The 15,505-nt window shown below is 37.7% G+C and overlaps 1 protein-coding gene across 1 annotated transcript in view; it reads right to left on the bottom strand.

Moving 5' to 3' along the window:
* Positions 1–15,505, bottom strand: part of LOC112916144 (A disintegrin and metallopeptidase domain 3-like) — a 107,640-nt gene that overhangs the window by 62,458 nt on the left and 29,677 nt on the right. The window lies entirely within an intron of this gene.

Genomic DNA, 15,505 nt, shown 5'->3' with positions numbered 1-15,505 from the left:
GACTTTCGCAGCATTAGTTTCCCCAGGTTCTCCCCTAATATTCTCATTCAGTGAATATTCCCTTTTCTTCCCTTAAAAATCTAGTGACATCTATAATCAATCCTGTTGCTTTGTTAATGCTATGCTATGAAAACTTCAGTGTCATCATATTCTCTTTTATGAATTTGTTTATATGTTATTAGCTGCCAGACATACATCTCTATTAGTAACCATTCACTTTTCCTCAAAACTAGGCTTAACTCCTATCCTCCACCCACTGACAGTGGCAAGGCCTACCATGCTCCACACCAAGAAATAGTAGCAGCCACCTTTGTCTGCATTAGTTGTAGCAGACTGTACCACAAGCCCTTCACAAAAAGGTATAAGGTGAACCATGCCCCAATCCTCTGTCCAGCATCAGACAGTAGTTAGGTCTCTGTAGCTCCTGGCCTTGTGCCAGGGGGAGAAAATGAGCCTCATAAGATAATTCTCAACATTCCCAACACAAAAAGTGACACAGGTAGGAACTGTCCTTACCCAAGGGCACTAATAGGGAGTAAGAAGTGTACTGATAGGGTTAGAGAAGAGCCAGAATAAATGTTATCTATCCCATGGGACCTTCATCAGCCAGCCCCACCTCGCAATACAAAGTGGCCCAAGACAGTACCTTTTACCACTATAGCCTGCATCAGCAGAGATCCAGCAAGAGCTTGAGAAGAGCCAAAAGAATGAATCACAATAGAATAACATTAAAAGTCTCCCACAAAAAAGAGAAATTGCCTTTGGTACAGTAAATCACAACAAACCTAAACTTAACCTGGGTTACTTGCTTTTAAAAATAGAGTTGAATGTTGAGTATACAGCCAAAAGTCATACACTATACCAAGAACCAAGAAAATCACAAGAATGAGAAAAGAAAGCCACCTGTTAACAATATTGAGATAAACCACATGATGGAACTAACAAAGATTTTATTTTTTTTTTCTAACAAAGATTTTAAAGTAGCTGTGATGCTATTGCTTCAGCAACCAATTACAAATAATCTTTAAAAAGCTAAAGAACAGAACTAGAAGCCATAAAAACATATTAAAATATTAGAACTAAAAATATATAATAAACAAACCTACAGAAAAAAAACATATTTGATAGGCTCATAAGTAAAGTGGAGACAGCAAAGTGGAGACAGCAACCAGTGAACTTGAGAACAGATCAACAGAATTTACTCAATATATAACACAGAAAAATGAACTAAGAAAATGAATAAAGCATCAAGAACCTGTGGTACAATAACAAAAGATCTAAAATACATATCAGAATCTGACAAGAACAGAAAGAATTTGGAGCTAAAAAGTATCAAAGAATTAAAGGTTAAAACTATGGTCAGGAAGATAATGGAGGAGGAATCCTCGAATCCTCTCTTCCCTAAAAAACAAATTCAGCAACAATTCACAGACAAATTTCCTTTATAAGGAATCAGAAACTAATTGAAAGGCCCTGCACACTCTGGGGGAATGTCAGATCAGACTTACCAAACCAAGATGGAGGCTTGGTAGACTCTTTCAATGGGACACTGCCTCAGACCATTACCATATGGTCACAAAAAGACCCTCAGGCTGTAAGCTTGACCCAGACCATGAGAAGGGTTTTTCCATATATCTAGTGCAATTTTTCTGAAGGGGCTAGTCAAAGAACTGTGACCTATTTCACTTGTCTTGAAGCTCTAATGGGTTCAGCACAAACTAGCCACCCAGGCAAAAATGGAGATGGTGACTTGGGCTAGTAGACACTATTGATTTTTTTCCCCCATGTTACCACTAAACACAGAGTAAATGGACAAAATGATACCAGCTCTGCTTCTCCTTGGAGATGGACAAAGTTGATCCATGTGTGCAGTTTTCCTACCTCACCAAAACAGCCCAAAGAATCAGCATCTGTCTCCCAATGCTGGAGCACAGATGGGCCAACCACAATATAATTGCCAGGGTGAGAATAGAGGCAGCAGCTTGTGAGGGTAAATGCTACTAATCCTCTCTCCTCACCAACACAAACAGAGCAAAAAAAAAAGACACAGATGCATGTTTCCCCTTTGAGAGATATAAAGATTTGGTGGAGGCCTCCAAAATCATTGGCCAGGATGACTTGTTGGGATCCTTTTCTGTACAACATCAGTCAGTAAAGACTGAAAATAGCAACTAGTTTTTTCTAATGAGCAGATACCAAAGCAGAGTCAAGTAAAATGAAGAATCAGAAAAAGAAGTTTCAAAGAAAGGAAGAAGATATAGCCAGAAACTGATCTTAATGAAGTTAAATTAATTATCTCACAGAGAATTAAAAATGCTGAGTTCAAGAGAACAATGCATGAACAAAGTGAGAATTAAAAAAAAATAGAAAACATTTTCTTAAACTATGAAACAGAGGACATAATTAAGATGGAGGAGGAGGAGGGGCCCCTACGCTGGTCTTTTTCCTCAAACATAGCTGGATAAATATCAAATCATTCTGAACACCTAAAAAATCAATCTGAGGGCTGAGAGAACAAATTTCATATCCATGGGTAGAGAAATGATCACATCATGCCAAGTAGGAGCTGCAGAGAGTTGATTTGGGAGAGAAAAGAACTGCAAGTGCTATAAAGGGGAGGGAGCCCTGATCACAGAAAGAGACATGAGAGATAGAGAGTGAAAGGATATAGAAATGAATGAGTGAAAGTGTGCACAGGGGATTGCACAAGAAAAACTGCCCCAATACTATTGACTGTAAAAGGAGAAGGGCTGACTACTGACTACTGCAAGATTTTATAAGCAGCAGAGCTCAAAGCCCGAGGTTTTAGAAATCTATGCCATTTCTAGGGTCCTGCCTGGTGGGCTTAGTAGTGATCCAGTGGGGCAGGAGGCACAGGAGAAGGCAGAGTATTCTGAAGATCCTGTGGCCTGAATGATGAGAAACAGTTCCCCTTCTTGGAGTGCATTTCAGAGTAGTGGCATGGCCTCTCCAAGGACAAAAGAGTTAGTGGTGCCACCATACTGCCTTGTTCACTAGCATAGGAACAGAGACACCTGTTGAGGGCAGCAAACCTTGACTATAAAATAAACTTCAAACTGCTGCATGGTCATATGACTGATTTTCTGAGACAACTGGCAATGGCTAGAGTGTGGTAAGACCCCTAGAGGATCAGCATGGGTCACCACCACACAGTTCCCTAAATTTGGAGTTTTGAAACCCAGTTGAGTGCCTGAGTTAAACAGAGGGAGTACTGTGCCACCAGATGGCAGATAGTTTGAAAACAGACAGGGTGAAGGTAGGGATCTGATGGAAGAAGGGGACACAAGAAGTGTGAAAGTTTGCTCTTCTGCAAGGGCTTCCTGAAGAGTGGCAGGCATGAACTACCCACCGCAGGGAGGAGAGGGCAGGGTGATGGTATCTCTCTCCCTACCGCTATCAGCACTGACCAACTTCAGTGAGCAACACAGCATGCCCTCAGTGGAGGCCAGGTGGAGGCTTACACTAAGCCCCACCCCCACATACATGCCCTGCAAGTATACCTCCACTAGAGTAAGTCAGCCTGAGAATCAGTGCAGCAGGCCCCTCCCCCAAGACCAGCAGAAACTCCTTGCACACACTATGTCTACTGATCACACAGCACTGTAAAACTTCAGCTTTAGCAGAACTAGGATAAACTTCTTTTAACAAGCAGACCAAAACACACTGAGTTAAAACTCACCACATAGTGGACAAAGTCCAAACACCTCCCACTTTAGGCAAGGAGAAACTCTGCAGAGGACTGACCTGAGGGAAGGAGCAGCCAAAACACAACAGCAGAGTGTACACTCTGAAACACCTTCTAAAGCACCAGGCCCACTATATTACAGGAAATTTTCCTTAGTATAGCCATTACACTCAGGAGCAGGAATATAAGAGGCTTTCCTAACAACCAAACAAAAAATTTAGTGACCTAGACAAATCGACAAGATGGAGGAATTCACCACAAAAAAATAAAGAACAGGAAAAAATAAAGGACTCATTCTTATGTATATCAAAACTGATACAAGTAAGATGCCTGAACCAGAATTTAAAACAACAATAATAAGGATACTAGCTGGGTTTGATAAAAGCATAGAGGACACTAAAGAATCCCTTACTACAGAGATAAAAGAACTAAACACTAGTCAGGCCAAAATAAAAAATGCTATAACTGAGATACAAAAGTTACCAGATTCAATAACAACAAGGATAGATGAAGAAGAGGAACAAATCAGTGACATAGAAGATAAAATTATAGAAAATAATGAAGCTGAAAAGAAGAAAGAAAAATTTTGGAATATGAATGTAGATTAGGGAACTCAGCAATGCCTTAAAGTATAATATTCAATATCAGAGGCATCCCAGAAGAGGGGGAAATGGTTTTTTGTTTTTTGTGGTTTTTTTTTTTTTTTGACAAATAATAGCTGAGACCTTCCCTAAACAGGAGAAGGAAACACATCAAAATTCTAGAGAATTTCCATCAAATTCAACAAAAGCCAGCCCATATTAAGACATATCATAGTCAAATTCACAAAATATGCAGACAGGAAAGAATCCAGAAAGCAGCAAGGGAAAAAAGTCCTTAACCTACAAGGAAAGACATATCAGGTTTGTAGCAGATCTAACCACAGAAATGTAGCAGGCTAGAAAAGAGTGTCAGGATATATTCAATGTGCTGAATGGAAAACATATGCAGCCAAGAATACTTTATCCAGGAAAGCTGTCATTCAGAATAAGAGGAGAGATAAAAAGATTCCCAGACAAACCAAAACTAAAGGAGTTTGTGACCACTAAACCAGCCCTTCAAGAAATATTAAAGAGGACACTTTGAGTGGGAAAGAAAGACAAAAAGCAACAAAGACTAGAATGGAACAGAGAACATCATGAGAGACACCAAAATTATAGGCAACAAATGACACTAATAATGTCTATCAATAATTACTCTGAATGTAAATGGATTAAATGTTCCAACTAGAAGACACAGGGTATCAGAAAGGGTTTAAAAAAAAAAAGAAAGAAAACCCATGACCAATCTGTATGCCACCTACAAGAGACTCATGTTAGACCTAAAGACCCCTGCAGATTGAAAGTGAGGGGATGGAGGATCATCTATTAAGCTAATGGATGTCAAAAGAAAGTTGGAGTAGCCATACTTATATCAGAAAAAAATAGATTTTAAACCAAACTTGTAATAAGAGACAAAGAAAAGTACAATATCATAATTAAGGGTTCTATACATTAAGCACTAACAACTGTAAATATATATGCCCCCTACTTGGGAGCACCCAAATATATATATATATAAATCAATTAATAACAAATTTACAGAAACTCATTGATAATAATACAATGATAGTAGGGGATTATAACACCACACTTACAGCCAACAGACAGATCATCTAAGCAGAAAATCAACAAGGAAACGTCTTTGTTTTGTTTTGTTTTTTAAAGATTTTATTCTTATTTTTTTTTTTTTTATTTATGATAGTCACACACAGAGAGAGAGAGAGAGAGAGGCAGAGCCACAGGCAGAGGGAGAAGCAGGATCCATGCACCGGGAGCCCGACGTGGGACTTGATCCCGGGTCTCCAGGATCGCGCCCTGGGCCAAAGGCAGGCACCAAACCGCTGTGCCACCCAGGGATCCCAAGGAAACGTCTTTGAATGACACACTGGACCAGATGGACTTAACAGATATACTCAGAACATTTCACCCTAAAGCACTTTTTTTGAGTGCACGTGGAATATTCTCCAGAATAGATCACACACTGGGTCACAAATCAGCACTCAACAAGTACTCAAAAATATTGAGATCATACCATGCATAGTTTCATACCACAACACTATGAACCTTGAAGTCAACCACAAGAAAAAAATTGGAAAGACCAGAAATACATGGATATTAAAGAATACTAAGGTTAAGGAATTAATGAGTTAACCAGGAAATTAAAGGAGAAATAAAAAAAAATACATGGAAACAAATGAAAATGGAAACACAACAGTGCAAAACTTCTGGGATGCAGCAAAGACTGTCATAAGATGAAAGTATATTGCAATACAGGTCTACCTCAAGAAGCAAGAAAGTCTCAAATATACAACCTAACCTTCTACCTACAGGAGCTAGAAAAGGAACAGCAAATAAAGCCTAAAGCCAGCAGAAGAAGGGAAATAATAAAGATTAGAGCAGAAATAAATGAAAAAAAAAAAAACAGTAGAACAGATACACTAAACTAAGAACTGGCTCTTTGAAAGAATTAATAAAATTGATAAAAACCCTACTTAGACTTATCAAAAAGAAAAGAGAAAGGAACCAAATAAGTAAAATCATGAATGAAATGGAGAGATCACAAACACCACAGAAATGCAAGCAATTATAATAGAACATTATGAAAAAAAAGTATGCCAACAAACTGGGCAATCTGGAAGAAATGGATAAATTCACAGAAACATGCAACCTATCAAAACTGGAACAGGAAAAAATAGAAAATTTAAACAGACTCATAAACACACACACAAAAAATAGAATCAATAATCAAAAATCTCCCAAAATATAAAAGTTCAGGGCCAGATGGCTTCCCAGGGAAATACTAGTCATTTATAGAAGAATTATATCTATTCTTCTCAAACTGTTCCAAAAAATAGAGAAGGAAAAAATCTTCCAAACTCATTCTACAAAACCAGCATTAACTTGATTCCAAAACTAGACAAAGATTCCACTGAAAAGGAGAATTACAAGTCAATATCCCTAACGAACATGGATGCAAAAATTCTCAACAAGATACCAGCAAATTGAATCTAACAATGTGTTATAATTATTCGCCATGGGGTGTCTAGCTTGCTCAGTAAGTTAAGCAACTACACTTGATTTCAGCTCAGGTAATGGTCTCAAGATCATGAGATCAAGCCCTGTGCTGGGCTTTGGGCTGGGTATAAAGCCTGCTTGGGATTCTCTCCCTCCTTTGTCCTTCCCGCCACGCCCCCCCCCCCCCACACTAGCTCTCTCTCAAAAGAAAAATTATTCTCATGATCAAGTGAGATTTATTCTTGGGCAGTAGGGGTGGTTCAATATTCACAAAACAAAGAATGTAAAACATCACATTAATAAAAGAATGGATAGAACCATATGACCCTCTCAATAGATGCAGAAAAAGCATTTTAAAAAATACAGCATCCATTCTTAAATAAAACCCTCAAAAAAGTAGGCATAGATGGAACATACCTCAACATCATAAAAGCCATATACAAAAGATCCACATCAATATTATCCTCAATGGGGAAAAACTGAGAACTTTTCTCCTAAGGCCAAGAATATGACAGACATGTCCACTCTCACCATTGTTATTTAGGATAGTACTGGAAGTCTTAGCCTCACCAATAAGATCATAAAAAGAAATAGAAGGCATCCAAATTAGCAAAGAAGTCAAACTTTCACTATTTATGTATGACATGATACTCTATGTAGAAAACCTGAAAGACTCAACCAAAAAATTGCTAGAACTAATACATGAATTCATCAGTCACAGGATATAAAAATCAATGTACAGAAACTTGTTGCATTTCTATACATCAGTAATGAGGCAGCAGAAAAATAGAGGAATTGATCTCATTTATAATCGCACCAAAAGACCATAAAATACCTAACCTAAGAGATAAAAGATCTGTACTCTGAAAACTATTGAACACTGAAGAAAGGAACTGAAAGAACACAAGAAATGGAAAACATTCCATGTTCATGGGTCGGAAGAACCAATATTGTTAAAATGTCTATACTACCTGGAGCACCTGGATGGCTCAATTAGTTAAGCATCCAACTCGAATTCATCTCAGGTCATGATCTCAGACTTTTGGGATCAAGCCCCACATTGGGCTCTGTGCTTATCAGGGAGTCTGCTTGAAATTCTCTAACTCTCCCTCTTCTTATCTACCCCCTCTGCTGTCTCTCTCCTCCCTTTTGCACTCTGTGTCTCTAAAATAAGTTTAAAACTCTTTTTAAAAATGTGTATACTACCCAAGACAAGCAATTCCTATCAAAATGCCAATATTTTTCACAGCGCTAGACCAAACAATCCTAAAATTTGTATGGAATGACAAAAGACCCCATATAGCCAAAGCAACCCTGAAAAAGAAAAGCAAAGCTGGAGGCATCATGATTCCAGACTTCAAGCTATATTACAAAGCTGTGATCATCAAGACAGGATAGTACTGGCATAAAGACAGACACATAGGCATGCTAGTTGGCTCAGTCTGCCTTCAGCTCAGGTCATGATCCCAGGGTCCTGGGATTGAGCCCTGCATTGGGCTCCCTGTTCTGTGGGGGGTCTGCTTCTCCCCCTGCCTCTGCCTGCTGCTCCCGCTTGCTTGTGCTCTCTCTCTCTCTCTCTCTCTCTCTGCCAAATAAACACATAGAATCTTTAAAGAAACAGACTCATAGATCAATGGAACAGAATAGAGAAGCCAGAAATGTAACCACAACTATATTGTCAACTAATCTTTGACAAAGCAGGAATAAAAGTCTTTTCCCAATTAAAAAAAAAGTCTCTTCAACAAGTGGTATTGGAAAAACTGGACAGTACCCTGCAAAAGAAACTAGAACACTTTCTAACACTATAAACAAAAATAATTCAAAATGGATGAAAGAGGGGATCCCTGGGTGGCGCAGCAGTTCGGCACCTGCCTTTGGCCCAGGGCGCGATCCTGGAGACCCGGGATCAAATCCCACGTCGGGCTCCCGGCGCATGGAGCCTGCTTCTCCCTCTGCCTATGTCTCTGCCTCTCTCTCTCTCTCTCTCTCTCTGTGACTATCATAAATAAATAATAAGAAAAAAATTTTTAAAAAATGGATGAAAGACCTAAATGTGAGACAAGAAACCATCAAAATCCTAGAGGAGATCACAGGCAGAAGCCTCTTTAACATTGACCACAGCAACTTCTTACTATACACATCTCTGGAAGAAAGGGAAACAAAAGTAAAAATGAACTACGGGGGCTTCATCAAGATAAAAAGTTTCTGCACAGTGAAGGAGACAATCAACAAAACTAAAAGGCAGCCTATGAAATGGAAGAATATATTGGCAAATAGTGTATCTGATAAAGGGTTAGCATTCCAAATATAAAGAATTTATTAAACTCAACACCAAAATCCAAACCAATTACAAAATGGAGAGAAGACTTAAATAGACTTTTTCCAAAGAAGATATCCAGATGGCTTATAGAAACATGAAAATATGCTCAACATCACTCAGCATCAGGGAAATACAAATCAAAACCACAATGAAATGCCAGGAAACAAAAGATGTTGGCAATGATGCAGAAAAAAGGGAAACCTCTTGCACTGGTGGTAGGAATGCAAACTGGTGCAACCACTCGGGAAAACTGTATGAAGGTTCCTCAAAAAGTTAAAAATAGAACTACCCTATGATCCAAGAATTGTACTATTAGTTATTTACCCAAAAGATACAAAAACACAGATTTGAAGGGGGTACATGCACCACTGATGTTTATAGCGGCATTATCAACAATAGCCAAACTATGGAAAGAGCCCAAACGTCCATCAGCTGATGAATGGATAACAAGAAGGTATATATATATAGATATAGATGATACAGATATAGATAGATATATAGATACATGTCTATATCTATAGATACATCGTGGGTTATTACTCAGCTATCAAAAAGAATGAAATGTTGCCATTTGCAATGATGTAGATGGAGCTAGAGTCTATTATGCTAAGTAAGATATGTCAGTAAGAAAAAGACAAATACATATGATTTCACTCATATGTGGAATATAAGAAACAAAGCAGATGAACATTTGGGAAAGGGAAAAAAGGAGAGAGAATAAAAAAACAGAAGAGTCTTTTGTTTTTCATAAGAGACTCTTAATGATAGAGAACAAATTGAGGGTTGATGGAGGGGAAGTGGGTAGGGGATGGGCTATATGGGTGATTTAGATTAGGGAGAACACATGCTATAATGATTACTGGGTGTTATATATATGTGATGAATCACTAAATTCTCCTGCAAATGATATTACATTTTATGTTAACTAGAATTTAAATTAAAACTTGAAAAAATAAAGTACCAAATAGCAATCACAGAGCTGAAAAATAACTGAACTGAAAAATACACTAGAAAGTTTCAATAGCAGACTAGATTAAGCATAAGAAAAAATAACTGACCTCAAGACAGGTCAGAGAAGCAAAAAGAAAAGTGACTGAAACAGTGAAAAAAGCTTAAGGTACTTGTGGAACATTATCACGAGGAACAATCTCCACATAATAGAAGTCTCAGAAGGCAAAGAGAGAGAAGGGAGGAATAATGTGATATGATAAAGGAGTTAGCTAGTGCTATAATGATAATCACACTGAAATATATAAATATCAAATCAACACACTGTATACCTTAAACTTACATAATATTATGCCAATTATATATATTTTTAAAAAGATTTATTATTTATTTATTTATTTATTTATTTATTTATTTATTTATTTATTCAGAGAGAGAGGCAGAGACACAGGCAGAGGGAGAAGCAGGCTACATGCAGGGAGCCCAACATGGGACTTGATCCCGGGTCTCCAGGATCACACCCCAGGCTGCAGGCACTAAACTGCTGTGCCACCAGGGCTGCCCACCAATTATATCTTAATTAAAAAAAAACAGAAAGCTTATTCAAATAAATAATGGCTTGAAAATCCCCAAACATGGGGAACCCTGGGTGGCTCAGCAGTTTGGCGCCTGCCTTTGACCCAAGGCACGATCCTGGAGTCCCGGGATCGAATCTGGCATCGGGCTCCCAACATGGAGCCTGTTTCTCCATCCTCCTGTGTCTCTGCCTCTCTCTCTCTATCATAAATAATAAATAAATAAACAAATAAATAAATAAGTAAATCTTTAAAGAAAAAAAAAGGAAAATCCCCAAACATATAGAAGAAAATTAATATCCAGATCCAAGAAGTTCAAAAGACACCAAATAAAATGTTCCTAAAGAAATGTACATTGAGATATATTATAATTAAATTATCAAAAGTGAAATATAAAGAGAAAATTTTGAGAGCAACAGGATAAAAGTGGTTTATCATATATAATGGAACACCATTAAGTTTCAGTAGATTTTTCAGCAGAAACCTTGCAAGCCAGAAGGCAGTGAGATAGTAGATTCAAAGTACTGAGAGGAAAAAAGTCAACCAAAAATATTGTATCCTGCCAAACTGAAGAATTAATCAGAGACTTCTAGTTTCTGGTTCTGCATGTAAGGAGCTTAGAAGTCACCACTCCACCCTAACAGCATATAAAATGTTAATTATACTGAAAAATCAACAAGTCTTCTTGGATCTGTAAGAGAGGCAAGGACACAGGGAAAATCACAGACTCCAGGATTGGAGAGAACACAGGGAGTTGCAACTTACTGAAGTAGAGAATCAGTGAAAACTGCTGCTGGAGCCAGAACCAAAGCATGTGATCCTGATTATAATTTATGAAATGCTAGAATATGGACAATGCTAGAATAATACTCCAGAGAACTCATGAGGGTGGCCCACAATTTTGTGAATTTACCTACGGGAGCTTGACAATGATGCCATAGTAAATATCAGAAAAACTCCTCATACTTTGAGCAATGGGAGGTGGGAAAACATTCTTAAATACATCAGAGCACTCTCTTCTTAACAGAACCTGCATTGAGGTGAAATAAAACTGAGAAACACCTGTGAAGTTCATAGTTCAGAGGCATAGGTTTACTACAAAACTGAGACTTAATCATAAAACTGTAGAACACCTCGTTTCTCCCCACACCTCACCAGTACATTACAAAAGATTTATTTATAGCATCCCCTTTACCCATTACGTCATATCCAACTATTAAGAAAAAGATTACAGGGCATGCCAAATTCAAAAAACAATTGAAGAGAGAGAGCAAGCATCAGAATGGCAACAATAGGGATCCCTGGGTGGTGCAGCAGTTTAGCGCCTGCCTTTGGCCCAGGGCGCGATCCTGGAGTCCCAAGATCGAATCCCACCTCGGGCTCCCGGTGCATGGAGTCTGCTTCTCCCTCTGCCTATGTCTCTGCCTCTCTCTCTCTCTGTGTGTGACTATCATAAATAATAAAAAAAAAAAAGGATGGCAATGATATTTCAATTGTTAGCCTGGAAATTTAAAACAACCATGATTATATGATGCTAAGGACTCTGATGGATAAAGTAGACATCAAGCAAGAACAGATGGGGAGATGTATTCAGAGAGATGAAAATTCTAAGGATGGATAAATAAATAAATAAATAAATAAATAAATAAATAAATAACTCTAGAGATGAAAAAATGTTAACAGAAATGAAAAATGCCTTTGATGGCTCACCAGTAGACTGGGCATGGCGAAAGAAAGAATCTGAGCTTGAGACTATTATCAGTAGAAACTTCAAAAACGAAATAAAAAGCAAAGAAAACAAAGAAAAAAAAACAGAAGAGATCATCCAAGTACTATGCAACAACTACAAAAGTGCTTACATAAAGGTAATTAGAATACCAAAAGGAGAAAGGAATATAAGACGCATTTGAAAGCAATGACTGAAAATCCCCCTGAATTAATATCAGACACCAAATCACAGTTCCAAAGCTTAGAGAATACTAAACGGGATAAAAGAGAAAAAACCCTACATTTTGGCATACTATTTTTAAAGTACAGAAAATCAATAATAAAGAAAAAAATGCTGAAAGAAGCCAGGGGGCAGAGGAGGTTACCTTATCTATGGAGAAATAAAGTTAAGACTTACAGAGACTTACATCAGATTTCTTGTCAGAAACCACACAAATAATGAGTAAAGTGATGCATTTAAAACAGTGAGAAAGAAAAAAAAAAAAACAGCCTAGAATTCTATACCTTATAAAATTATCCTTCAAAAAGAAGAAGTACTTCCTGAGACAAAAATTGAAGTAATTTATTACCAGCAAACTGGTTTGTAAGAAAAGTTTTGAAAAAGTTCTCTATAGAGAAGGAAAATGACATGTCAGAAATTTTGATCTATATAAAGAAAGGTAGATCACTGAACAAGTAAGTAATTGTGCAGTAAAACTTTTATTTTTCTTATTCCTAACTGATATAACAATTCCTGAAATAATAGCAACAATGTATTTAACTACATATGCTTATGTATAGATTATATATACATTGAATACATATATTTGTATATGCTTACATATAATAACTGACCACAGTAATATGAGACAATCATTGAGATTCAAGAACATACTTTTTTAAGATTTATTTATTTATTTATTTATTTATTATAGATACACAGAGAGAGAGAGAGAGAGAGAGAGAGAGGCAGAGACACAGGCAGAGGGAGAAGCAGGCCCCATGCCGGGAGCCCGATGTGGGACTCGATCCCAGGACTCCAGGATCGCACCTTGGGCCAAAGGCAGGTGCCAAACCGCTGAGCCACCCAGGGATCCCCCAAGAACATGTTTCTAAATTCACATGGGTTGAAAATTTTTCAAAATAAATTTAAAAATATTTTTAACTAAATGTAAATGAAAATACAGATCTTCAAAATTTGTGGGATGCAGCAAAAATAGTGCTTAGAGGGAAATTTATATTATATTCAATACACATATTAGAAAAGAAAAAGTATCTAAAAAACCTAATCTAAGTTTCCACCTTAGAAAACTAGAAAAGAACAAATTAAATCTAAGGTAAGCAGACGGAAATAAATATAACAATTTGAAAAGAAATTTAAAAGGAAATCAATGGAGAAAATCAATAAAACTGAAAGGTGGTTCCTATCAATAAAATTACTGAATCTCTAGCCAGGTAAACTAAGTACAAAAGAGAAAGGACATTAGTTACTCATGTCAGATCTAAAAAAAAAAAAAAAAAAAAGGCATAATTCTACATCTCATGCCCATTAAAAGCATAATAAAGCCATGCATGTGTCTTCTTCAGTGAAATGTCTGTTCATGTCTTCTGCCCATTTCATGATTGGATTTTTTTTGTTTGTTTCTTGGGTGTTAAGTTTAATAAGTTGTTTATAGATCTTGGATACTAGCCCTTTATCTGATATGTCATTTGCAAATACCTTCTCCCATTCTGTAGGTTGTCTTTTAGTTTTGTTGACTCTTTCTTTTGCTGTGCAGAAGCTCTTTACCTTCGCCAAAGAAGACATACATATAGCCAACAAACACGTGAGAAAATGCTCCACAACACTTATCATCAGGAAAATACAAATCAAAACCACAATGAGATACTATCTCACACCAATGAGTATGGTGAAAATTAACAAGACCGGAAATAACAAATGTTTGGGAGAATATGGAGAAAGGGGAACCCTCTTGCATGGTTGGTGGCAATGTGAACTGGTGCAGACACTCTGGATAACCGTGTGGAAGTTCCTCAAAGAGTTAAAAATAGAGCTACCCTATGACCCAGCAATTGCACTACTGGGGATTTATCCCAAAGATACAGATGCAGTAAAAGCTGGGACACATGCACCCCAAAGTTCATAGTAGGAATGTCCACAATAGCCAAACTGTGGAAGGAGCCTTGCTATCCATCGAAAGATGAATGGATAAAGATGTGGTCTATATATACAATGGAATACTACTCAGCCTTTAGAAACAAATACCCACCATTTGCTTCCATATGGATGGAACTGGAGGGTATTTTGCTGAGTGAAGTAAGTCAATCGGAGAAGGACAATCATCATATGGTTTCATTCATACAGGGAGTATAAGAAATAGTGAAAGGGATTATAGGGGAAAGGAGGGAAAATGAGTGGGAAAAATGAGAGAGGGTGACAAACCATGACAGACTCCTAACTCTGGGAAATGAACAAGGGGTAGTGGAAGGGGGGGGTGGGTGGGAGGATGGGGTGACTGGGTGACAAGCACTGAGGGGGGCACTTGACACAGGATAAGCATGGGGTGTTATACTATATGTTGCAAATCAAATTTCAATAAAATATACATATAAACACAATAAAGGAAAATGATGAACAACCCTATGACCACAAATTTGAAAATTTAGATGAAGTGGGCACAATTTGTTAATCTTCTATGAAAGACACAGTTTGTTAAACTTTAACAAGAGGAAATAGACAATATGAATAGGTATATATCTATTAAAGAAATTAAATAAAAAACAATAACCTTTGAAACAGGAATCAGCTGGCCCAGATGGGTTTCACTGTCAAATTCTACTAAAATTTTAAGGAAGAAATAATACCAGTTCTCTAAACACTCTTTCAGGGTATAGAAGCAGGGGCACTACTTCAGTTAGGAAGGTTTTTTTTGGGGGGGGGGTGGCTTTTATTTGGATTTACTGAATTAGCACAGGAGTTGCAGGAATGCCTATCTCCTTCCTTGCTCTGTATCTAAGCAGGTGTCAATGTATGGTCCTGGTTCACCCTCATCCTGGGAGTTGAGATGTTGGTAAACCAGCTCCAACCTGATAGGTCCCCCAACCTGAGACATCCCTGGGCTTGACTTCTGCCACCTTGCCTCCAAATGGGAGC

The sequence above is a fragment of the Vulpes vulpes genome, chromosome 7 (assembly GCF_048418805.1).
Source record: "Vulpes vulpes isolate BD-2025 chromosome 7, VulVul3, whole genome shotgun sequence".
In the NCBI taxonomy this organism is placed as follows: Eukaryota; Metazoa; Chordata; class Mammalia; order Carnivora; family Canidae; genus Vulpes; species Vulpes vulpes.
The sequence above is the reverse complement of the archived record's forward strand: the minus strand, read 5'-3'. Positions and strand labels throughout refer to the sequence as shown.